At 35.3% G+C, this 27954-nt stretch overlaps 1 protein-coding gene across 1 annotated transcript in view; it reads left to right on the top strand.

The window, feature by feature from the left end:
- The first annotated feature begins 12127 nt into the window (after positions 1 to 12127).
- LOC111425331 (chondroadherin-like) overlaps positions 12128 to 27954 on the top strand; it is a 51849-nt gene continuing 36022 nt past the window's right edge. Inside the window, exons 1-2 of the mRNA XM_023059293.2 lie at positions 12128 to 12356; positions 26774 to 26812. The gene's annotated coding sequence lies outside the window, so the exon portion shown is untranslated. The remainder of the gene's footprint in view (positions 12357 to 26773; positions 26813 to 27954) is intronic.

Here is a 27954-nt window from a genome sequence, read left to right as displayed (position 1 = left end):
AGTGGTTCAAGTATTCAAAAAAGAACAAATAATAAAACGCTGCCGAGGCAGTGGAGACTACTTCATTGCAAAAAAGACACTAAAATTACTTTTAATAAGAATGCGTTACTTGGAAGCCGAGGTAGTCTGCAACTATGCTTGTAGAGCGTATTCGAGTCTAAAAAGTCATATTAAAAGTTTCTTGACACCCACTGCGTTATTAAGTTTGCCGAGGCAGCTTGGCTGCCGAGGCAGTGGTTCAAGTATTCAAAAAAGAACAAATAATAAAACGCTGCCGAGGCAGTGGAGACTACTTTATTGCAAAAAAGACACTAAAATTACTTTTAATAAGAATGCGTTACTTGGAAGCCGAGGTAGTCTGCAACTATGCTTGTAGAGCGTATTCGAGTCTAAAAAGTCATATTAAAAGTTTCTTGACACCCACTGCGTTATTAAGTTTGCCGAGGCAGCTTGGCTGCCGAGGCAGTGGTTCAACTATTCAAAAAAGAACAAATAATAAAACGCTGCCGAGGAAGTGGAGACTACTTTATTGCAAAAAAGACACTAAAATTACTTTTAATAAGAATGCGGTACTTGGAAGCCGAGGTAGTCTGCAACTATGCTTGTAGAGCGTATTCGAGTCTAAAAAGTCATATTAAAAGTTTCTTGACACCCACTGCGTTATTAAGTTTGCCAAGGCAGTGGTTCAAGTATTCATAAAAGAACAAATAATAAAACGCTTTACTTTTAATGGTTAAGATTAATTTCGTAAATAATTGAAATAGGACATATGTTCATTAAAATTGTTTTTTGGTAATTGGATTAGGTATCATATGTCAAAGTTTGATGGTGAGCTAATAAATCACCTGTATAGAGATATTAATTTTGCTGATAATGAAGTTGACGGTTAAAATTTAAGTTTTATAGCTAGATAAGAAATATTCGGAATAATTCAATTCAATTTATTATCCATAATAGTTTATAGGAATCTGTATAAATATGAATTTATGTGAGAAGATAAAATAAGTGGGTTTTATCGATTTGCACTAACAAGTAGGGAAGAAGACAAGGCGTTTCCGTGATATTCCCCTTAATTTGCATAGAAACCCAATAGAAATACGAATTGGCAAAATTTCCGGCCGAAGGGGTAAATTTATTTGCCGAATTTATAATTAATATCCAATAGCGGGCCCCGAAACGGTTGTAAATTCCGTTAAAAATGCGCCGGCCGAAATTCCTCTATCTAATAACCGCGAACTTCGGATGTTTCCCAAAGTTTGCCGTTTTCATTTGCATGCAGCCTTCGAGGTTTTAATAAAAATCGGACAAACTCATTACCGACATAGCTCGGGGCTTACCCCACCTGGAATCTAGCAATTAGGAAAATTAAATTATCCAGCTCAATCCGGCGTTCAACGTCAGAATTTGGTTAAACGCTTGATTGATTTGCAAACTTTCAATACTTTTCATTGCTTTCTAACTTGAACTTTAAACATTTTCAATATGTAATCATTAATTAATATATTCAAACAAGTAATTTAAAGAAGTACCTTTAATATGTAATTATAGTAAAACTTTGTTGTTTGAATTAATTGGCCTACGTAGGAATATTTAAATTCGTGACGAGATAAAAGGCTGAATAATTCTTTGGCCTTGTTAAGGGGTCGACTGGGGCATATTACGAAGTAGTAAACTCCGAGCACATACTAGGGTGTGTTCTTGCAATCATGCGACTGTCACCCCGATGATGGATGACTTGTTCCTAGCGTTCGTTTAGCAGTTGCATGTAAACCTCCGATGGTCGACTAACCAAGGAACCAATCCCAAAGTATACTCTAGTAAAGTTACAAGAAATCGTTCACTTTAGAAACTAATTAATTGAATCAATAGAGTACGTTTAACGATTTCTTATATAAAAAATAAACCGACCAAAAAATAAAATAAAAAAAACGACACCTCCGCTAGTTTGTTTACCGTCCCCGGGTGGAAGTCGCGTTTAACTTAATTAAATTGAAATTGACGTCATTAATTAACTCGTCCCTGTCGACAACTTTTCACTTTTGCCTTCACGAATTGATTACACTTTTTACACGGTTTTGTTGCCCTAGATATAAGATTGATTTTGGATATATTTATGCTCACAATTCATTATTTTCATTTTACATTACAAAAATCGGAAAACAAGAAACAAAATAACTGATATCTCATAATGTCAAAAAATTAGGATACATATGTTATATTTCCATGGAACACCTTTTATGAGCTTTTCTTTTATAATTTTTCAGGGGACAATCTCTTTTTAAAGACCAGCAGTAAGCTGCCATCATGTGACAATCCCATCGACCCTGATACCTTTCCTCCATCACTTTTAGATCCTGGTGGAGCTGCTCTCCTTGTTCCTCACTATAATTTCCTAAATTATCCGGAAATTTATCCAGATAGTGTAATTTGATACTCATATTTGCTCCTAGAGTTTGAAAGTTTGTCAGCTTATGAAACTTTTCCAAGCTTTACTTTCCAGAACAGTTATAACTTTAATAAAATCTGTGTCTTTCACTACTTCCTGAATCTATAGGCAACGCCGATCAAGTTAACGAGTTTTTCCTCGATGGCATTCAATCAATCTAATATCTTCCCTGGTGTCATCGAATCACTGTCCTTTTCTCTCGCTTCGGAAGAGGAAATATTGGATATTCTTTGTAACATTAAGACAACTACAGTTGGAGTTGACGGTATTAGTGTTAAAATGTTGAATACGTGTTGTCCAACAATTATACCGTATATATGTCATATTGTGAACTATTGCCTTGAATTGTCTGTGTTTCCTGACCTTTGGAAGATTGCTCAAGTCACGCCAATTCCAAAAACATCCAGCCCTCGGGAACTTAAAGATCTCCGCCCCATAAGTATTTTGCCTATATTGTCCAAGATTCTGGAAAAAGTGGTTGCTACTAGACTTATCCAGCATCTAAATAAATTTAATATTCTACCAGTCCGTCAGTCTGGTTTTCGTTCAAGACACAGTTGTACGACAGCCCTTCTCGATGTCACGGATGATATTTTCCATGCAATTGACCAAAAAAGCGCTACGATCCTGATTCTCTTGGACTTCTCTAAGGCCTTAGCAATACTCCACCATATTGGCCTTTCGGAGGGTGCCATAAAGTTTTTTAATAGTTACCTCCTGAATCGGTCACAAACTGTTAAGCTTCATGGAAAGGAATCTTCAGCAGCAGTGGTGTCCTCAGGCGTGCCGCAGGGTTCAATTCTTGGCCCTCTGCTCTATCTAATTTATACGGCTGCTTTACCAAAAGTACTAGACTATTGCACTTCTCACATGTATGCTGACGATACTCAGGTCTATTACTCATTCAATGAGAATAACATTGACAAGGCTGACAGAGCTATCAATTCTGATTTAGACAAATTGGCCCACGAAGCTTCAAATCATTGTTTGATTATTAATCCGTCTAAATCAGCAGTTATGGTATTTGGGAGTGGTGGTGTGGTGAACAGGGTCAAGGGGTCTCTGAGTGTCGGAGTGGGTGGTGTTAAATTGAATTTTACGGACGAGTGCTGTAATTTGGGTATACGTCTTGATACCGCACTCCGATTCCGTGGACATGTTTCTTCACTAATTCGTAGAGCCTACGTGACGCTTAAATTATTGTACAGTAACAGGAGCTTACTTAACCAACGTTTGAAAATCCAATTATGTGAAGCTCTTGATCTGTCCATATTCAATTACGGAGATGCTTTATATCATCCATGCTTAGACTCTGTAACCAAAGTGCGTATCCAAAGAGTGCAGAACTCATGTCTGAGGTTTATATATGGTATTAAAAGACGGGAAAACATATCACACACTCTGAATTGGGCAAATTGGTTGAATATGACGCGTCGTAGAATCCTTCACAGTGCTTGCCTCTTTCACAGAATTATTATGTATAAATGTCCACCATATTTAGCCGATAGAATCAGGTATCGCAGTGACGTGCACAATATTAATATACGACATCGGCACATGTTATGCATACCACGCCATGAACCTCAAATCTTTAAAAGATCTTACTCTTATAATGTAACTACTATTATGAATAGCCTTCCTGATTCCGTCAAGCAGCTGAGTGAGCGAAGTTTCAAGTCATATTATAAAAAAATTCTTTTGATTGAGCAGAACAGCATTTAAATTTAAATTTTAAATTTAAGTTCTTATTAAGAGGTAATATTCACTTTTTACATTTCTGAATTGTATGACCTAACAGGGCAGGGGGAGATTGTTCGCGGCAGCTTGTTCAACCTTTTCTTCATTTTGCTATGTTTTTGTTCTTTAATTTTGTTGTATTTTTTTTTATTATTCCTTATTATTGTTATCTTTCATTGCTAACTAATTTAGGTGCTTACTTCTGTTAATATAGTTTTTTTATATATATATATATAGTTAGTGCTATCTTGTTTGAAACCAATTTATTTATTATTTCTATTACAAAAGGGCCGATGAAAAACAATAGCAGACAAGCTATGTCTGCATTGACTCGGCTCTTTTTGATGATGCGCTGTTATTAAGTCCGGTTTTGTTGATAATTTCAGAGTGTTTATTATTTTAATTATTTTTATGTATTATTTTTTGTATTTTTTTGTGGGCTTGTAAATTCTTTGTTGCATCATCAATAAACATATATATTATTATTATTATTATTATTAATTTCCGTATTTGAGGACTATCAAATATTCCACCTTTCATCTTTTCCATACTAAGCTTCGGAAATTTTCTACAAATGTAATTGAAACAATCTCCTTCTTTGTCCAAGGCTTTTACAAATTGCTTTATCATTCCTAACTTAATATGTAATGGTAGAAGTATGATTTTGTCTCTGTTCACCAACTCCCCTATTACTTTGTCGGTAAAGCCAAGTTAATGAATTTCTTACAGGTCAAACATCTTGTTCCCAATGTAGTTGCTTTGCTCCACTATCCCACATACAAATGAAGTAAGCGTATTTTGTGTATCCACTTTGTTGACCAAGTAAAAAATTAACCATTTTCAAATCCAGTAATTAATTTTTTTAAGACTAATTTTACATTTTCATATTTTTCTTTGAGTTTTGCTGAATGGGCAATTGGAGTTGATGCAAATTTATTTCCATTGTGTCTTTTACAACTGTCAATAAAAAGGCGCCACTCAGTAGGTTTGTATTTTTTTAAACCCATGTCTAGAAGCAGCTTCGCGATATCATTACAGTACACCGTAATTCCGTAATTAAAACAAAATATTAACACATGACAACTTATCCAAATTCACGTGTAAGTACTTCAATATTGTCAAATAACTGAGATCTCAGCTGTTCTGGGAGCAAGGAATTTGAGAGTGGGGATCACAGGATGTTTGTATGCGCGAAAAAGTTGCGCAGAAGCCTAATCACGACTGGGAAAATAAATTTTATTACTAATAAGCCGATAATTGTTCAAAATATAAGATATGTAAAAATCATAAAAAAGATATCCAGGTCAAAGTGTAGAGTTGTGTTATTAATAAGAAACCCCAAATAGAAAAGTAAAATTTTATATTGTTAAACATGATTCATTCTTCTTGCTATAATTCTTTACCTTTCATCTTTCCCCCCGTTTTGTTTTTTCCCTCCCCAGGCATAATTTTGTGTACACTTCTAGACCTGATTAAGCATGCCCCGGGCTGTTCAGTATATTTAATGAACACATGTCACAACAAGCGGTAGTCGCATCGCAGGGTGAAGAGGCATTCTAATTATTCAGGAACACGGATTTTCCAGACCTAGGGGTTGCACGAACCCTCTTCGTCGTTAGGCCGCGGAAGATATGTTCAATTTTGAAGGAAACCCCTTTCACCCCCTCACAGACAGGAAACAAGGATGAGGATAAGATCGAAGCTAAAATGAGGCTCGTTGAATTTATTTCGAATAATTACGTTAAAAATTGAATATATTTTTTGAACGTGGGTGGAAAAGGGTCAGTCCATGCAACAAATCCATCCGTCACGACGGCGACGCCTAGCGGCGTCACGCTCCGTCCTAGTAAGATGGAGCTTTCGGTCATTTACGGAAACAAATCACGTGCGTTTTCTACTGCCGTCGCCGTCGGGGCCAAATTAAATGCAGTTTGCGCACGAGCGGGGAGTATCCGCCCGGACACGGCGTTTTCCCTAATGAAAATTTTCTACCCTTTCGATGTTCGCGCGAATTGGACGGAAACGCCACTTTCCTTTATTGAAATGAACTTGGAAATCCCCACCCCGTTGACATAATTAACTCCCACTTCGAGAATTCCAAAAAATCGATTGAAAAACATGTCGCGATTTCAAATAGTTTTCTTAAGGTCGCTTATTACACGATCGGAACGCGTGCGCATGCTCCAGAATGAGCCAACGGTTTCTGGTTAAAAGCTAATCTAAGGCTGACGTACAGGAGGCGTTGCGTACGTACTGCGGACGAAACCCCGGTTATGGATCGGATTGTAGGCCATTTATTAGCGTTTACTTGTCATCTGGCTCGTCCGATTGATGCGTGTCAAAATCGGTTGTTTCCAGACGTTAACTCGATTACAAGATGGTCGAAATCTGACTGACAACGATCATAATTTGAAAATTTACTACGCTGTACACCAAAACCCAATTTCAACGTTTACAATTAAGGCTATCGTCAAAAAATTAAAAAAAAAACATCGGAAATGCTGGAACGTTAAAAAATATGTTATAACCAGTTTCGATCGATACTTCCATTGCCAGCGTCAGGTTTCAATCATACGGCAGCGCGGGGGGCGATACGTCCGCGTACATTTCAATTAAATCACAATCTCCTTTCGGGGTTTTGTGATTTAGGTGACCGGAGATTGTGCATTTTATGGTAGAATTGTGTCAATCTTTCCAATGCGATATATGCATACTATATTCTCCCAAAATTAATTTTACAGTTTATATATTATCTTTTCATCCAATTTTAAATAGTAATTGTGGAGATTATTGAATAGATCGACCCAATTACCAAGTGCACAGCCGGCGAGTCGATCTCATCATGTAAGACAATCCCTGAACACCATACGCGATAGATCCACAATCTATAATTGATATTCTCTAAGTTTCCTGTCCGCCGAGAATAAGACCTTATACGTTCGAATAATAATTTCACATTAAATTATTGACTCTATCCCGTGGGCTGTCCAGGATGTCAAACTTAGTTGTAACTCAATTAATTGCTACACCCCAAACTCACCACTAACTTTTGTAACCTATCCTTATGCTCCATTTTCTACGTAAATATATACTATTTAATCAAAAATTCATTCATTCACACCAGAGATATACTCAAATATTTTTTTTTTTGCAAACAAATATGTGGATGACTTCGATTCATTAATAGATATTGTTCCAAGTTTTGGAATCAGTTAACTACAAAGGTTTTTTTCCGAAAAAGATGGTGTCATCTAGAAATGGTCTACTCCAAGTAATTAATAAGGGTATAGTTTTGAAGCCAGAAGACTAGATATTGCTTATGGAGGACTAGAAACTGCTTACAGAAGACTCTTACTAATTAAGATACAGCTAATAGACTTCGAAGATGTCGGCAGCCCTAAGTTGCTGGTTTGTGTTCCAGACTAGACGTCGCGCCTTTATTTCTGATTCAGTGGTTACAACAGTGCTGTTAGAAAATTAGATAATGCTAATATCATTTAAAACAGTAAATACTATTAATTGTTAATAATAATAGAATTTAATAAAAAATTTAATATAATAATCGAATTTTTTTAAAAATAAGTGGTATAGATAATTTTAAAAGTAAAGAGATGATTATTAGTTTTGATTAGTTTTGTTATTTTGTTTCTCGCGCGGTTTGATCGAAGTTAAACCAAAAACTAAATTAACCTCTGCCGTATACGGCACTCTACGGAATACGGATCGGTTCGATTCCCAAAAGATATAAAAGAGTGCCGGATTGTAACTACCTACCAAAACGTGCCAAACACCCTAGGGAAATATTTGTAAACCGGTTGGAAATTCAGCGATTGTAATATCTCTCATTAAGTTTCGACGAATTTTAAGCAAGAAATTATGCGGAGGAGTAGCGAGTGAATTTGACAACAAGAAGGGCCGAATTTGAGATTGGTTCTCTAAACCGATTGTTTAGTTAACAAATCCTTTTGATATTTGACTTAAATGTAAAAAAGAATAATAATAAAACGATTCTTTTGAATGTTTGCCCTAGCTATAACGGCCTAAATATTTTCTATTGAATCCGGAAGCCTTTGTGAAATCCGATTCAGATCCTAAATACCATTTTTTTAAAATCTATTCAATCCTCTAGAATAGTAGAAGTAATGCGATAATAATAGAAACCTTTATATTATATTTTTTAATTCTCCTTTGGAACTTAAAAAATGACAAAAAGAATTTATCGAGGAATTCAAACATCCAATTTTCGAACCGGATGGGGAGAATTGTAACAAAGCGAGGAAACTGTACGTTACCTGGGGGGCAGTTGCGGCGGCTTTTAAGAAGTGGCGGCTCGTTAATTGGAGCCTTTCTAACGATCGTGATTAGTGCGGTCAGTTCCGTGTCACAACCGCTCGTCAGGACGCCGTCCCACCCTTTAAATTAGGGCTGCAATTTTGCCCGTTTTTGCGCGACCCCTCAACCTTCGAACGAAGGCAAGTCACCCCCCTTCGACGTGCCTCCAACCTCTCCGTCTCCCCCAAAACGACGTCACTGCTGCCGGTCGCTGTTATTTTCAATTTCAATGCCTACTTGCTATTTGAAACGATCGGACAGCTCTATTCAGACCAAGAACTTGGCTTAATCGACATTTTGCGCCCATTCAATCTACAGACCCTCATCGAAGAAGGTCGAAGGTTATTATAGCAATTATTTGGAGGTGTTTCGAAAAGGGAAAATACTTTAAAAAGAACAGAATACAGCCAACTCAAAATTTCTTATATCAAAGTCGCTATGGACTCATACAGTGTGTTAATTAATTATCATATAATGAATCATCATTGCAACTATGCAACCAATATCACAGTATAGGTATTGCAATACGCGATTTGCGATATTGGTTGCATACTTGCAATCTGTATAATTAAATAAAAATATAACCATCATGATATCTCTAAAAAAAATTTAATTACAACCCTGGAGTGTAAAGGATGTGACGAAATAACGTTAACGCCGACGAAGAAAAACGTTGTGAACGATAAAATTAAGATAAGGTCGAAAGTTTTCGTACGCCTTATCGTTTTCCACGGTCAGCGCTCCTTCTTCTTCTTCTTCTTCTACTTTCCGCAGAGTTTCTGTCCCCCCGTTTCGAAATGGATACGGAATCTGAATCTCAGCACTACGGATAAAAGGGGACGCGATATTCGCGTCGGAGACAAATTTCTCGTACGCAATTCCTGCTTAAACAAAGCGTTTTTATCGGACCGAAACCCCCTTTCGAGATAAACGCAAAATTATTGATCCCTAGAGACTCGTTCGAATTAATTATTATAATTGGATGTAGTATATAAAATTAAATTTATCATAAACAATAACTTATATTAATAAAAAGATATTAAAATTTTAAAAAACTTTATTAATTTAAAGGATATATACACCATATTGTCTAAACCGCTGTCAAAACCATGATCTATGACCTACTAAATTATATGTTTCAAAGTTGGGATCTCTACAAGCGTTCGGGATGTCACAAGAAATAGACCAATTGTATTTCATAAATTATAGCAAATCAGAACTAGGTTAAATGAAGATGTAACATCAATACTACACCGACATGATATAATCTGCTATTGATAGCATCGTAGGGAAGGAATAAAAAGTTGTAATAATACTCGTATAATATTAGATGTCTATTCTGCATGAAATTTATGGAAAAAATAATTTCATTACTCAGCTTGAAGTTCAATCAGGTGATTTAGACATGGGTCCTTGAGGATTTTGAGGTGTCCTCTGAGGTTGCCCTGCATCAACTTGAGTGAAGAAACTATTTTCAGGTGAAGCTGCCTCCTTTTGTATATATAAATGGATTCCTAGGAGCCTGCGGCAGATCTGGTTTGCCATGATGGCCTTTTTTCTCACCTTATCTAAGTGTGAGTTCCAGTTTAGGTTACTGTCTAGTATTACTCCTAGGTATTTAACTTCTGTTTTGATGTTAATAGTTCTGCTTTCAATGGAGGGTGCTTTTATTTGTAGCTTTCTTCTCCGAGTGAATCTTCGATTTTATTTGGATTGATGCTGAGCCCATTGCTTTTACACCAAGTACTGGTGAGGAGTAGGGCTTTCTGCATAGTTGAGTTATGATTGTATCATATTTAACAGTACTAGTCAAAGCATGGAGAGCAGTAATTGTTGATTTTACTTTCTGGTAAGCATGTTGACTAGGGTGGAGTGGATTAGTGACAAGCACTCCATTCCTAAGGTATTGATCGATTACCTTTTCCATCCCTTTGAGGAGAAATGAAGTTAGGCTAATTGGTCTGTATACCTTGAAAGCGGAGATTATTCTTCCATAAAGTTGTTAATGGCATCACTTGGGATTCGGAGCTTGAAACCAATAATATAATAAAAAATTTCTTATGACTACTGATTGACTCAATCCAAAGTTATTCATCGTATGCTATTAATAATAGAAATGGGCGATAAGCTCAGCACATTAATTTAGAAATAAAAATCGTGAGTCTCGTTATAAAAATGTAGTATTTCATGATTAGAAACTATTTTTACTAAAAAAAGAAAAGAATCGTGAGTATTGCAATAAAATTATAGTATTAATAGTTATTTTCCACATTTTACTGATAAGAAGGAGTATAAAAAGGGATCCTGAAACTATCGATAGGTATTAGTACTCAAGCTGTAGCGAAGTAATCGTCAAAAAATGGTTGGTCTTCAAATTGCTTCAATTCTCACCTTATTTCTAATTTGCAGTAAGTAATTTTGATTTAATCAAATCTTATCAAATATTGTAATTTCAAATTGTTTAGACGCAGGGATTGTGCGTCAACCTTGTGGTTACAATTCAGAATTACTCAAAAATGGGAGCATCTGTAGACCTTTCTGCGACCAGGATCCTAACGAGTTGGAACTGCAATATTGCAAATCAAAATTAATTTCTGGTTGCTTTTGCGTGCCTGGCTACATAAGACCCTACGTCGACAGCATCCATTGTGTCCCTGAAGAAGATTGCGACCATTTACCAAAGTGTAGGGTCAATCAAACCTACAAAGAGTGCGCAAATCTTATCCCCAGAAATTGCGGAGATTTAGCACCAAGGGTGTTTATAGGAACATGCCATGGAGGTTGCGATTGCAAGGATGGGTATGTTAGGATTTTTAATAGCCAGGAGAGTAATTGCGTGTTGGAGGCGGAGTGTGAGCTGTATGCGAGGAATGAATATATATATATGTACTAATTCATTTAAAAAATATATAAATGTAACAAGATTTTTAGTTCCCCTATTGAAAAATAGGTGGTGGGTTCAAAAATTCTTAAAAAATTTAAAAATTATTTCTATTGTTAAGATAATAAATATTTAAAAAAGTATTGTATATTTTAAATAAGATTACTTACTTAATATTATATAATTTTTTATTGTTTATTATTTTTTTTGAATTTCTTTATGGTTAAGAAGACAATAAAAATTTTTGTACGCATTTTCTTTGTTACTGTGATACCTTTACGAAGCTACATTGTGTTAATTAATTATCGCACCCGACGTGATCATTGCAAGTATGCAACCAAATACGCAAATCTCGTATTGAAATACTACTACTGTGATGTTGGTTGCATACTTGCTATAATACGTCTTATACACACAAAGAACTTTTCTTAGTTGTCTAAAAAAAAGAATGAGTCAAGAAAACATAAAGAGGTGGTAGTTTTTTTTGGATTTTCTTTGTTAGGTCTTTATTCGTATGTTAATTACGTAGGCTTAAAAGCTAAGAAGATCTTGAAATCGTAAAGCTTCCGTTTCGTAGAAAGGGTGCAATGGGGTCGAAAGAAAGTTGGCGCCCGAGAGAGGCGTCGGTTGATGACGGTATAACGAACCGTATACAAGTTCGCGGATTTTTTTTGCAGGAACTGCGCGTGTACAAATACTTCCAACGTCGCAGGAATGCGCGAGCTCCTCCTGCTGCACGACGCTTCGGTTTTCGGTTTGTTCGGCAGTCGGCATCGCGACGCCCAGGCGTCGGTCACGCGTCCGTCCACCTCTAGATCCGTTCTCACGTTTGGAAATTTTGTCAACCACGCGGCGCAATCGGTCTTCAATTCTAAGAGTGTAACCATTGAAGAAGGACTTGTCTACCGAAACAGTTAAGATAAAAGAACAACGTTTTACAAGGTGTTGGATTCGATTTCAGTAAGTTTTTCAAGTTTATTTTTTTAAATATTCTCAAAATTTTGTTTAAATAAATAATTCTTGATTTCGTTTTTGCGATACCGGAAAAATTCGTTCAAAGATTTCGTAAAACCGGATAAATTAATTCGGTTAACGTTTGAAAGTTTAAACGTTCCGCAAGGGCGCCCTACGAAGGTCTATCAAAAGGAAAATTCTCATTAAAAATGCTTAAAAGGGTTCATTTAAACCTGCGAATTATATATTTCGCTAATGGTCAACGCAGACAGTTTGAACTAAGCATTTAATTATTCAAAACTCTTCTAATTGAGTATTTACGATTCGTTTACAATTTAGGGATTTTTTCTGAACTTGAAATATTAAATAAATTATTTAAAAAAAAATTTTGTTGTGATGCAACGCACGTTTACTTTTCTACTGGTTTCCGGTATTTGTCTCTAAACTCTTTAAAAATTCATGGCGGTTATCTAAAAATATATCAAAAAAAAACACCAAAAAAGGATGGAAATACTGAACGAGCATATTAATGATTCATTTAATAATTTATGATTGATGTTATTCTGTATTAAACCACAAATCTAGTTATGATTATCGCATTATATTGATTGACATTTTGTAATAATAAAATTATTATTATTAAAATTTTTTTCGTTCAAGCGAGATTAAACTCGGTTGTATCAGAAAGGCGTCTTTAAGCCGGAAAAACGCAGAGAGTATTTGAAGATGCTATCAAGCCGGGTCGTTCCGTTAAGAATTTGTTCCACCTCGCTACTTCCGGCGTCTCGAATATAATCGCCCTACGAAATCGCGAGAGTTTGAAGCCAATACAAGGAATGAAAATGCGAGATAAAAATCGTATGGGCCGATTACAAGGATGCAAAGAACACATATATAATTAAATGTATTTCGAAATTTCGACATCGGTTGAATTTTGTATGGAACTCTAACAGGCGTGACAAAAATTCAAACGTAGTTAGATAACGAACGCGAAATTGTTTGCCAGTCAAAGCTAAATTTTTGTTGGTTCGTTTCGAAAAAAAATGTTGCGTTTATTTTGCGCACACGCACTAGACAAACCATGAAATTCTGCTGAAACAACGCGAATTACATTAGGTTTTTTCGGGTCGTTTGTCGACAACCGACCAAGTTTATGTACAGTTTGAAAACGATTTTTTTGAGATAAAAAATAAAAATATAATGAGTACATTAAAAAAATAATGTGGTTTAGAGAAGACAAAAACTTAAAGCAGACTCAGCCGAAATAGAGTGAGTAGTCTAAATATAAGCTTAAGTAGACGTAGGTTTGTCAATGCGTTTATATATATCCTCTCGGAGCCGCATTATATAGCGGCTTCTCTTTGGAATCGGGATGTAATTTATGTACCATCTTAGCGAATGCATTAACATCGAGAAGTGGTTCCCTTTTCGAAATAATAATAAATACCCTTGCTTTCCGAGTTTTCTGGTTATCGTCGGACAACTTTCGAAAACATATAAATAACAGTTTATAACCAAGTATATACAGTGTGTTAATTAATCATTGCAAGTATGCAACCAATATCACAGTATTGGTATTGCAATACGCGATTTGCAGTATTGGTTGCATACTTGCAATGAGTACGGTAATTAATTAACTATATACAGTGTATATACAAAACTATAGGCAGCCGTTCTAATTAATATCAAACAAACAAAAAAGGCGTATAAATTCCAACTTTGCGCGCTCTCAAAAGCTGCCGGCGGAACAGGCATTCAACTCGGACAATGCGACCGAGGTACTTGTTCTCAAGTTTTTTTCTCCGGGCATTTATGAAAGATGAAAGATACACTTCGCGGGAAAAGCCTTCGTGGATGGAAAGTCCGGAAAGTTTTTAAAGTGCCTCCAACGAAACGATCGCAAACGAGACAACATGCGTACGACGTCATCACGCTAATATGTAATCATCTAAATCTTCATTTAAACCTCGGTATGTACCACGACCCCCCTCTACATAACGAGGGGAAGAAACTGCAGAGCACCGTCGTATCGCTACTTGTAACATTTGATCAAGTTTTACGAGAACGTACTGCTAAAAAACGATGGCATGGGGGGCGTGTCACGCATCCCCACGGTTATTTATGACGGCACTACGCATTCGTGAGAACCACTCTTGAAAACAAAGAGAAGATGAAAGAAAATACTAATAACTATATGTATACTGTCTAGGGTATGTCTCATAATATTCTTTTGTTTAAAAAGTAAATATCGATCATTTAAGTTTTCATAATTAAAAAAAATAATTAATCGATGTGTTAATCGATGATAAATAATCAATGTAGCGCCTCTTCCGCAAACGATCTTAGATTATAAAGTTATTAGTTTATGCAACCAATATCACAGTATTGTTATTGCAATACGCAAATTGCGTATTGTGTTATTAACACACTATACTTAACAACTTTATGGCAGAAATCATCGAACTTCGAAGATGTCGGCCGCCCCAAGTATTGTTCATGATATAGGAAGTAACCTCGGCCGACGTCTTCGAAGTCGGCCGCTCCAAATATCACAATCAATACTTGGGGCGGCCGACGTCTTCGAAGTCGGCCGAGGTTACTTCCTATATCACAAGCAATACTTGAGGTGGCCGACGTCTTCGAAGTCGGCCGAGATTGTTTCTTATATCACAATCAATACTTGGAGCGGCCGACATCTACGAAGCAAACAAAAGAATGAAATGATCTCGGCCGACTTCGAAGCAGTCGGCCGCCCCAAGTATTGTTCATGATATAGGAAGTAACCTCGGCCGACTTCGAAGACGTCGGCCGCTCCAAGTATCACAATCAATACTTGGGGCGGCCGACATCTTCGAAGTCGGCCGAGGTTGCTTCCTATATCACAAGCAATACTTGGGGCGGCCGACGTCTTCGAAGTCGGCCGAGGTAACTTCATTCCTTTATTTGAACTCGGCTAAATCTCGGCCGACTTCGAAGATGTCGGCTGCCCCAAGTATTGTTCATGATATAGGAAGTAACCTCGGCCGACTTCGAAGACGTCGGCCGCTCCAAGTATCACAATCAATACTTGGGGCGGCCGACGTCTTCGAAGTCGGCCGAGATAACTTCATTCTTTTATTTGCTTTGTAGACGTCGGCCGACCTAAGTATTGTTCGTGATATAAGAAACAATCTCGGCCGACTTCGAAGACGTCGGCCGCCCCAAGTATCATGAACAATACTTGAGGCGACCGACGTCTTCGAATTCGTGATCCTGATATTATATACAGTGTGTTAATTAATTATCGTACCCGACGTCATCATTGCAAGTATGCAACCAATATAACAGTATTATTATTTTATACGCGATATGAGTATGGCAATCCCAATACTGTGATATTGGTTGCATACTTGCTTGCATAATACACAAGGATAGTGTATTTTTTAGGGTTTTAACAACATTTTAATTTACTGCGGCAACTCACCAAATTTAAATAAAAAAGTTATAATCGAAAAACCAGTTTGAATCATCTCCGTTTGGGGGTGAATATCTCAGTAGCGAGTATTTTATTCTATACCCTTGGGCGGATGCTCACACATTCTCGGACCTTGTATGTACAGTTGCCCAATAAAACATTTGCGCACCCTAAATCTTGGAGTGTAGTACTTTATAAAAAATTGTTTTATTTCTATGAAAATTTATGATCCTTAAATTTTGCGGCAGTTCCTCGGGGATATTGATTTTTGGCTCCATAAATTAATACAATTTCAACCCTTTCTTGCACACTGTAAACCATTATTATTTTATTCAAATTACTTTGAGTTTATAACATTAACTAAGAATATATTATATACTAAAGCAACAGACGATGTGTTTACAAAACCTGATGTAATTTATGCTATTCCATGTTTTTACTACTTTTTGTAATTCATCTTCGAGAGGAAGATCCTAAGAATTATTGATCAAGATCCAAATATTGCAATGGGCCTAACCACATGGGTCAGGATGAATCAACCGAAGCTAGGAGAAGCCTGAGAGCAAGATGGGAGGACGAGATGGCAAAACTAGTACGTTTAAGTGAAACGGAGCATATTGAAATTTTAATGATGATAGAGTACGCAATCATGAACACAAAGTTAGGCAAAAGTAGTAAATATTTTTAATGAATTGCATCCGGACCGGAAATTCACCTCTAAATCAACCGCCCTAAAAGCTTTGCAGTTTCTTTATAAAATTGGAAGTGTCAAAGATGAGTTAATTGAAGTAATTTCAATTAAAAAATGTTTGGTTGAGACAATCGCGGGATGTATTGTGTGAGTGTATAGCTTGAGTACATGTGAAGTGGAGACAATGCTAAAAGTAGAAACAATGGGAAGAGATTCATTCAGTTAATTTTTTTGTTTCTTGACTCTTAGGTTGAATCTTGAGGGAATTTAAATTTGAAATGCATAGAATCTCATAAAATGTTAATAGAGGATGAATCTATTCAAATGTATGTAAGTCTGAATGTAGTGGTTGCATTTAAAAAAAAAGGAATTGTTTTGTTCCGTGGAAACCACGAAAGCGTGACGCCTAACGAATTTTCCTGGGTAGCGTAAGCTTATTTTGCCGTCGGGTAATGAGAGTAAAAATCGATGGCGAGGTATCGTTCCACGGAGTACTTCCCACGAGAAAAAGTCCTCTTAGAAGAGTTTTATGGTTTATTTGACGAACTCCGGTTGCGGGTTCGAGGTTCCGGGTTCCGCGTTCCGCGCTCCAATTTATAGTAAACAGTTTACGTAATTAGGAAAACTCGGTGCAGAACGCGCGCGCCACCCTTATTGGATTTAACTGACTGGGTATGAATTAATTTTGTTAGCTTCTGTTTGAGTACAATATGTTACGAGGATGCGTACACCTCGTGATCTAATTAAAAGTACTGAATTCGCGCGCCCCGGGAACGGCCCGTTTGCACGAAATGGGGCCATTGTGTCCTTGCACCGCGAAGACCGTTTAACCTATGAATATGTAAACCGTTGTAGTGCGTATTGTTCCCAACGATACGCCGGAAACCCGACAAAAATACGAAATGAATCCACAGGGGCCGGTCGAGATTATTTAGGGCGCAATAAATTTTATGCCAACCCACGAAGAACGATGCCACAGCCTTTTTTCGATTGACGCCAAAGTCACATTTTATCCATTTTTTCCCACAAGCCTAACCACTTTTTAGGCAGTTTTTTCACTTCACCTATTCTCTTGATATTACATGCTATAAATCATAAAGAATCAAAACTTTTTTATTACTTCATTTTTTTTTCATAAACACCGAAAATCCTAACACAACTTACTCTTAACCAATCAACTACAGTTCAATCGTTCGAAGTTCGTAGTTCCTGTCGATACTGAACTTATGTGACACCAACAGAACGAACAATAATGGTTGTGTCGTTTCAGTATGTTTCCCAATTTATGACTCATGTAACGTTTTCAAATTTCTTTTATATAGTATCTCAAATTTTTTTAAATTTCAACGAATAGATAAAAAACGGGGATGTAAACTAAAATTACCAAAAATTGGGGTTTAGTTAAAAAGTATATATATCAAGAAATAAAAGTGATTTTGCAAAATGGAGTTTTTCATTGAAAAGGAAATGCTTTAATTTATAATTAGGGAAAAATTTATAATGATGTTTCAAGAAGTCGATTTTTTCCAACATTTTGAAATTAGTATAGGGAACTTAAAAATTATCAAAAATTATGATTGAGATAAAAGATGTGTATCTCAAGAACTAAAAGTGATTTTTCAAAATGGAGTTTTTTATTGAAAAGTAGATGCTTTAATTTATAATTGGTGAAAAATTTATAATGATGTTTCAAAAAATCGATATTTTACAACATTTTGAAATTAGTATAGGGAACTTAAAAATTATCAAAAATTATGATTGAGATAAAAGATTTGTATCTCAAGAACTAAAAGTTATTTTTCAAAATGGAGTTTTTTGTTGAAAAGTAGATGCTTTAATTTATAATTGGTGAAAAATTTATAATGATGTTTCAAAAAATCGATATTTTACAACATTTTGAAATTAGTATAGGGAACTTAAAAATTATCAAAAATTATGATTGAGATAAAAGATGTGTATCTCAAGAACTAAAAGTGATTTTTCAAAATGGAGTTTTTTGTTGAAAAGTAGATGCTTTAATTTATAATTGGTGAAAAATTTATAATGATGTTTCAAGAACTCGATTTTTTCCAACATTTTGAAATTAGTATAAAGAACTTAAAAATTACCAGAAATTATGCTTGAGTTAAAAGATGTGTATCTCAAGAACTAAAAGTGATTTTTCAAAATGGAGTTTTTCATTGAAAAGAAAATGCTTTAATTTATAATTGGTGAAAAATTTATAATGATGTTCCAAGAAATCGATTTTTTCCAACATTTTGAAATTACTATAGGGAACTTAAAAATTATCAAAAATTATGATTGAGTTAAAAAATTTGTATCTCAAGAACTAAAAGTGATTTTTCAAAATGGAGTTTTTCATTGAAAAGTAGATGCTTTAATTTATAATTGGGGAAAAATTTATAATGATGTTTCAAGAAATCGATTTTTTCCAACATTTTGAAATTAGTATAGGGAACTTAAAAATTATCAAAAATTATGATTGAGTTAAAAGATGTGTATCTCAAGAACTAAACGTGATTTTGCAAAATGGAGTTTTTTGTTGAAAAGTAGATGCTTTAATTTATAATTGGGGAAAAATTTATAATGATGTGTCAAGAAAACGATTTTTTCCAACATTTTGAAATTAGTATAGGGAACTTAAAAATTACCAGAAATTATGCTTGAGTTAAAAGATGTGTATCTCAAAAACTAAAACTGATTTTTCAAAATGGACTTTTTTGTTGAAAAGTAGATGCTTTGATTTATAATTGATGAAAAATTTATAATGATGTTTCAAAAAATCGATATTTTACAACATTTTGAAATTAGTATAGGGAACTTAAAAATTATCAAAAATTATGATTGAGTTAAAAGACGTGTATCTCAAGAACTAAAAGTGATTTTGCAAAATGGAGTTTTTTGCTGAAAAGTAGATGCTTTAATTTATAATTGGTGAAAAATTTATAATGATGTTTCAAAAAATCGATATTTTACAACATTTTGAAATTAGTATAGGGAACTTAAAAATTATCAAAAATTATAATTGAGTTAAAAGATGTGTATCTCAAGAACTAAAAGTGATTTTTCAAAACGGACTTTCTTGTTGAAAAGTAGATGCTTTAATTTATAATTGGTGAAAAATTTATGATGATAACAATAACCATATAACCATATATAACAATAACCAGAAATTATGATTGAGTTAAAAGATGTGTATCTCAAGAACTAAAAGTGATTTTTCAAAATGGAGTTTTTCATTGAAAAGTAGATGCTTTAATTTATAATTGGTGAAAAATTTATAATGATGTTTCAAGAAATCGATTTTTTCCAACATTTTGAAATTAGTACAGGTAACTTAAAAATTACCAGAAATTATGATTGAGTTAAAAGATGTGTATCTCAAGAACTAAAAGTGATTTTTCAAAATGGAGTTTTTTATTGAAAAGTAGATGCTTTAATTTATAATTGGTGCAAAATTTATAATGATGTTTCAAGAAATCGATTTTTTCCAACATTTTGAAATTACTATAGGGAACTTAAAAATTATCAAAAATTATGATTGAGTTAAAAGATGTGTATCTCAAGAACTAAAAGTGATTTTGCAAAATGGAATTTTTCATTGAAAAGTAGATGCTTTAATTTATAATTGGTGAAAAATTTATAATGATGTTTCAAAAAATCGATATTTTACAACATTTTGAAATTAGTACAGGGAACTTAAAAATTATCAAAAATTATGATTGAGTTAAAAGATGTATATCTCAAGAACTAAAAGTGATTTTTCAAAATGGAGTTTTTTGTTGAAAAGTAGATGCTTTAATTTATAATTGGTGAAAAATTTATAATGATGTTTCAAAAAATCGATATTTTACAACATTTTGAAATTAGTATAGGGAACTTAAAAATAACCAGAAATTATGATTGAGTTAAAAGATGTGTATCTCAAGAACTAAAAGTGATATTTCAAAATGGAGTTTTTCATTGAAAAGTAGATGCTTTAATTTATAATTGGTGAAAAATTTATAATGATGTTTCAACAAATCGATTTTTTCCAACATTTGGAAATTAATATAGGGAACTTAAAAATTATCAAAAATTATGATTGAGTTAAAAGATGTGTATCTCAAGAACTAAAAGTGATTCTTCAAAACGGACTTTTTTGTTGAAAAGTAGATGCTTTAATTTATAATTGGTGAAAAATTTATAATAATGTTTCAAGAAATCAATTTTTTCCAACATTTTGAAATTAGTATAGGGAACTTTCTAGTTCCAGGTCTAGTGTTAGTTCTAGTTTTAGTTCAATGAAAAATATACAACAATCTTACTCTGACTAATACTAGTATTAGAACTAACACTAGACCTAGAGCTAGAAATTGTAGTTCGTAAGCTATTAAGATATAGATGGCACTAAAAATAATTATTATGATTTTGGAAATAAGTAGCATGAAATTACACGGGATAAATTTTAATGAATACTTTAAAAATAAAATTTTAGGATAAATCTCGATAAATAATGAATGAAATCGGCTTAGGTTCGAAGAATACTGCAGACGGAAGGTTGGGTTTCGTGGATTTATGTTAATAAGCCATGACAATGTCTAGGGCAAATAAACGAGAGGTCCTCGAGTTGCTACGATTTACATAAAATTATCGTGGCAGTATTAGTTTGGTACCATCGTGGTAGTAACGTGAACTTGTTACCGAAAATATTTCGTTTTGTTTAGATTTTCCAGCATTAACTCGGGTCCCCGAGGCGTATCGCCTGCAATGGTGGGGCGTTTATAAACATTCTATGTTTGCTATTTGAGCATTCTCCGGCCGTTGGGCGAGGTAATCAATACTTTAAAACTAGCAATTACTAAGTTACCGTGCGTGTCGGCCAAACTCGACGTTATACTAGCGAACAATATTCTAAAACTGTTGCCTCGCGAGTTTAAGGATCGCATTCGGCAAAGGGGTCGTTTTATCTTTTCAATCTGCTTCGTATACACTTTGCCATAGAAGTGGAGGATAACCACACCGCATTAACAAATCTCTTTATATCTGACACTTTCGTAGGTAATAAAAAGTGTATAGAAGAGAATGAAATATAACATCTCGAAATGAAAGCACGAGTAAAAACCGAGGTGTTAATTTGGTTTAAAAAATAGCCTCAAAAACCCCAAATGCGAAAAGCGAGAGCTGACTATTTCGGGCGTCGGTGGCGGTGGCGGCGGCGTTGTCGGCTGGTTTTATTTTGGTGCGAAAATTTAGCGTTGGAAATAATTTCACTCAAATTTGTGCTTTATTTTCCGCAACTGTGCACTTGGACAGCGGGAGAGTGCCTGGCGAGCATTAAACAACGTTATTTTTTAGGAACGCCGCACCAAAAAAGAACATACGTCCACCCTGACGAAGCCCAGATTTAAAAATCTCTGCTTTGTTCTATCCGCACGTCTAAAACGTACATTTTATTATCGTATTCTTTCCCTTGTATTTTTTAAATCGAATTTTCACGGTGGTGAAAAGTTTTTAAATTAAAAACTTTATGAATTTTTAAATATAAGAAATATATAAATCATTTATTCGACATACAGTGCGTTAATTAATTATTGTACCCGACGTCATCATTGCAAGTATGCAACCAATATCACAGTACAATACGCATCATATTAGTAGTGTGATATTGGTTGCATACTTGCAATGATGACGTCGGGTACGATAATTAATTAACACACTGTATACAAGATAAAGGTTGTTTATTTATAAGTTTCATCTAAATTCAATTAGTTTCTAAAGATCTAATCGTAGCAAGACGAAATCAAAGAAAAGGAGGATTAAGAACGGGCCAGCGGGGTTGATGAGAGTAGAGAAGACGTATTTATTTAGAGATTAATTATCCCTTGGCTTTAGTACGGCGAGTCTTAAGTGTATAGTACAAATTGCTGCCCAGATAAATGTGAGGTTTTAGCTGAGATTAACGGGAACATTTTCGCATTTATTCTTTTATAATGAGGGTGGAAGAAATTCGAGGCACCATGTTTAGTACATTTATTTCTCATTTGTTAGTAAAGCAGTATTTAATATGGGTTTAATTCGAAGAGTGCCATTTCGCGGGATTTCGAAGCTTAAACCGGCCGCTTTAAACGGCAGTTCATTTCGAGGCTGTTTACGCCGAAACTAATAAGACGAGAGGGTTGGTCCGGGAGGGAAAGAACGTACCATAGAATTCATACTTTTACGACGAACGGCATCGCGGGACGAGAGAATAGCTCGCGCGAAGGCGGAATTGTAAAACAAACCCGGTTCCATAAAGCGGCGGAAAGCCTTTTGTAATCAAATAATAATTTAGCCACGAAGAAACTCCAAGTCTGCAGTTGTTTTACGCGAAACTTCGGACCGCGTCGACATTAAACGTCTGAGGTAACATAAACGAGAAAAGCTCCCTAGTATGAAACAACACACCAGCTAGCAGCTCCCCCAAACGAATGACCCAAAAGCAGTCCCAGAAACCGTTAAATAAAGTCTTTCTCGTTCGAATCATAAGGGGCAGAACGTTTCAAGGTTCGACGATCTATAATTCATAAGTCGGCTAAAGGAGACGTATTAAAAGTGTATGTAAATACCGGGCGAGATGTTAGTATACATGCATGTAAAGTAGAGTGACGCCGAGCTGAGAATTTTACATTATTCATACTACTTGCAGTATCCCTCGAAACACGAAGATATCCTAGACATATTACCCACTTCACATAATCCCCGCTCGGTTTGCAGCGCTTTTTCGCCGCCCGTTTACTATTATTCATTTCGCGAAAAACCCAAAACCGTTTTACCATAAATCTAACTGGATACCGTCTTTACTCTAACCTCTCTACTACCGATTTATAACAATTAAATTCGCCTGGATAAAGCTTTTTCTTAAAAATTATCTTTAAATTTCAAATTTATTCGCATTACTTTTTAACTTTCATTTTTACAAAACTCCTCCTGGTGATGGCTACCCGACGAAACTTGTAAAATTTAAAATAAATAATTTTATCAGGAACAAAATTAAAAATGATTACAAGGCTTAAATTTATTAGTTTAAAATTTGGCCAATCCTAATACAGACTATATTGCGTGTGAATCGAGCCTAAGTCATACTGGCATAAATGAAAGTGAAATTGGAGATTAATTAATTAAAGCACAATCAAGCAGTGCAATGGTGTAGTTGGCCAATTTTAGACTCTTCTAGGAGTTTAGACATTTTCTTGCAGATTAGAATACCTGATTGTGCAGCTTATCAAATTGAGTGAAAAAACTGTTATCAGTGGTAAGGCACTTAAATCTGCCTCCTTTTGTATATATAAATGGAGCGGTGTGAGACCGAGTAGGGCTTCCAAAGCAGCCATCGGACAAGATCTCATTGCACCCGTTATGTTAAGACATGCTAACCGCTGGATTTGTGCCAACTGTTGTTGTGCTGTCTTATGTTTTGTTTTTGGCCACCAAACCAATGAGGCGTAGGCGACCATGGGTCTGATTATTGCTACGTAGGCCCAATGAGCCATTCGTGGTTTGAGACCCCAATTCCTTCCTAGGAGCCTGCGGCAGATCTGGTTTGCCATGATGGCCTTTTTCCTCACCTTATCTAAGTAACCACCACTACATCTCCGAATAGTGCAGACATTTTTGACATATGAACAGTGCTTCATGGCATTGTAAAGTCTTATGGTATTTCTGGACACTGCGAAGTGTTCAACATACAACAAAATCTCCAACCATTACGGAATTTCCGGATAATGTAGAACTTTTAGACAGTGCAAAGTGTCCGAAAACTGCAGAGATTTAGATATGGGCAAATATGATGATTAAGATGATTGAGTCACATTTATTATTCGTGAGTAATCTTGGCTGACTAAATATATTATTTTTTTATTGTTGTATTAAATTTAATAAGATTTAGACCAAGGGGCTGATTATTACTACGTAGGTCCAATGGGCTCATTCGTGGTTTGAGACCCCAGTTCCTTCCTAAAAGATATCTGATGATCTTGATTTTCGACGGATGTATATCTTAGCCTTCTCTATGGATTCATAGGAGGTGTTATCAAATGCACCCTCTATGTCTATGAAAGCACTCTAGCTATCTCTTTGGTTGCAATTGCCTCCTCTAAAGTGTTAGTCAAAGCATGGAAAGCAGTAATTGTTGATTTTCCTTTGTGGTAAGCATGTTGGCTAGGGTGGAGTGGATTAATGACTTTCCTCCATAGTGTGGGTATACAGCTAAGGCTGTAGCTAGCTATATATAGGGATATTATTACTGGGAGCAGGTCTGCTAAGCCTTTTTGAATTGCGTGTTAGTCGAGGCTCAAGTATCACAAAAATATCCATGATTAATCACAACTCTTTTATGTCCAAATTCCAAAAAGACTTTTGTTGTTGTGCTGTCTTATGTTTTGGTTTTGGCCACCAAACCAATGAGGCCTAGGCGACCAAGGGGCTGATTATTGCTACGTAGGTCCAATGGACTCATTCGTGGATTGAGACCCCAGTTCCTTCCTAAAAGATGTATATCTGATGATCTTGATTTTCGGCGGATGTATATCTTAGCCTTCTCTATGGATTCATAGGAGGTGTTATCAAATGCACCCTCTATGTCTATGAAAGCACTCTAGCTATCTCTTTGGTTGCAATTGCCTCCTCTAAAGTGTTAGTCAAAGCATGGAAAGCAGTAATTGTTGATTTTCCTTTGTGGTAAGCATGTTGGCTAGGGTGGAGTGGATTAATGACTTTCCTCCATAGTGTGGGTATACAGCTAAGGCTGTAGCTAGCTATATATAGGGATATTATTACTAGGAGCAGGTCTGCTAAGCCTTTTTGAATTGCGTGTTAGTCGAGCCTCAAGTATCACAAAAATATCCATGGTTAATCACAACTCTTTTATGTCCAAATTCCAAAAAGACTTTTGCGAATACGCAACATTTTGCCAAAATATCTGCGTAGTAAAAAATTCTGTTTGAACTCTACAATTCTGTACTTGTTTATTTTTGGAAATATTAGTTCTTGTAAAGTAAAATTATTAACTGTTAAAATATAGGAGCAATAAGTATGTTTTATTACGAACGCAATAAAACATTTTAATTACCGTTGGCAACCGGTAGCCGATTTTAACGAGTATCGACCACGTTCGTTTAACGTTCAGCTAAAAGTTGACCGGACATAAATATTTCAGTTTAATAAACTGATTAATAATAATGCGACCCCGTCGAATTTGCATTAACGTGCGAGTTAAACGTTCATCAAACAGAGGCGCGGCTCTCAACCAGATCACTACTAAAATGGATTAATATCGATCGAAATCCGAAATTCGCACAAATTGGTCTTTAGGACAGAAAAAAATTGATACAATGTTGTGTAAGTTGGACTTGATATGAATAAAATCGGTTAATCTTCGAAGGTATCGACCACGAACGATAACAAATCAATGACCCAACGTATATATGTATAATAGAGTAACTAGTCTCCATCCGATTAAGTCTACCTCAAAGTTACACGATATATCCCGCTGATTACGGTAATTGAAACGCTGTATAATTCAGGATACCTCTTCTCTATCTGCCATCGGTTGTTACGGTTCGACGTTTTTACCCACGAGGCTTAAACCCTCGGTCGACGGCTTCATCCAACTCTTTCTTTTCATGTTTTTATTCTCTTTTCGTCGAATTTGCATCCCTAATTGTTTACTGCTTTCGTTCAGTTTCAAAATTATCGATAAAAGCTCTCCCTAACTGAACTAATTTTCACTTTAAATTTGTACTCCAACATTTTTTTTGTATGTTTAAGAGTGACATTTATTGAGTCAAATGGAATAAAGTAAGAGAAATGAGAAATACTTGAACCTAATTATATTAATGTATTTCCTTTCATCGTTTGAAAAGTTCCTAAGCTGGATCCTAAGTAAAAATAAAACTGTCTCACATCCTCCTTCCATTCCCAAGGGAGCAATAAAATTTTATACTACCCACTTCATTTTGTATTAATGAAATCTAAGTATTCCGCCGGTTTGCGATGAGGAGGGGCCATGGAAATAAAAGCGCCGTTTATGGGAAAACTTTTTAACGATAATGGAGCGCAAATATCGTTACGTCCGGTGTCTAATAAATTAATGAGGAACCGAAGGGAACCCCGTGACTTCGGCCTGTCTCGTATCTATCATACTTACGCCGACTTCGGTGGGAAATTTTAAATGTCAAGGGAATGTCGCGACGCCGACAAAAATTTATTAAACATTAAGAAAAATTGTAAAAAAAATTTAAAATTATTATTTTGTTCCAGATTCTTCACCTGTTACTGAAACCTACGAATTGGATTTCGGTAAGATTTTTATAAACATTACGAGTTAACAATTATCATCGGAAATAGTATTAGGCTTGTTTTAGCCACAATAAAAACCGATTGGAAACTATTAAATATATAGTGTGTTAATTAATTATCATTGCAAGTATACAACCAATATTGCAAATCGCGTATTGCAATACCTATACTGTGATATTGGTTGCATACTTACAACGCAGGCTATAATTGTTTCCAATCGTTGCTAAAACAAACTTATTGTGGGTCCGATGATTAGTTAAAAATACTTTTTAAATTTACTTTATGAACTCGAAAAATGTTTTATACTTATTTATCTACCGGGTGGGGAGAGGAAGAAAAGAGATTTATACGACACCCCCAACCGATCGATTTTGCTCCGAGGGGGGTGCTATATATCAACTGAGATTATGTGAAGTCCCGCATTGATATCGCCGGAAAAAAGTAGTCTAAAGGTAAAAAAATACGGACCAGTATTATTAATAGGGGTGTCATTTGCAAGTTTTATTGGACCGGCAAAGAAGCACGCGGTGACATTTACGAGTTCCGGCCGGAGCTTAGGTCGTTGCAACGCCGTTTGCGTCCCGACTCTCCAAACCGGCTAAATACACCTTTGTGTTCGCACCCCGATTAACCAACAGCACGGCATCATAATGTTAATATCGATCCGACATAATTTATAGTTGTTTTGCAAACGACAATCTATTTAACCTCAAGGAACCTTATAAATATTATTTTTTTGTTTAATTTGTTCAAGTGATTGTTTACAGTATATAATCGGATTATTTCGCACTGCTAGGTTTATATTTGACACTTATACCAAATAATTTATGACTGACACTACCGTATATTACGGTAGGTTTACATGTGACACTTATTGCATACAATTTGTGTCAAGACACTAATTCACCGATGTAAATAACTTTTTATATTAATATATGGCGGTGTCAGACATAAATTTTCTCAAAACGTGTTGTTACGACATTTTTTGTAAATAATTTTGCAAAAATATTTGTAAATTATTGCTTCCAACTATATATTTATAAAATTTACTATTTCCAGTTTGGGTTTGAATTAAATATTTTTATGTAGAACACGAATCAATAATACATTTTAATATAAAAATTAATTTATTGAATGATTTC

Source organism: Onthophagus taurus, chromosome 8 (assembly GCF_036711975.1).
Source record: "Onthophagus taurus isolate NC chromosome 8, IU_Otau_3.0, whole genome shotgun sequence".
NCBI lineage: Eukaryota > Metazoa > Arthropoda > Insecta > Coleoptera > Scarabaeidae > Onthophagus > Onthophagus taurus.
Note: the sequence above shows the minus strand (reverse complement) of the source record. Positions and strands in the feature narration are given on the sequence as shown.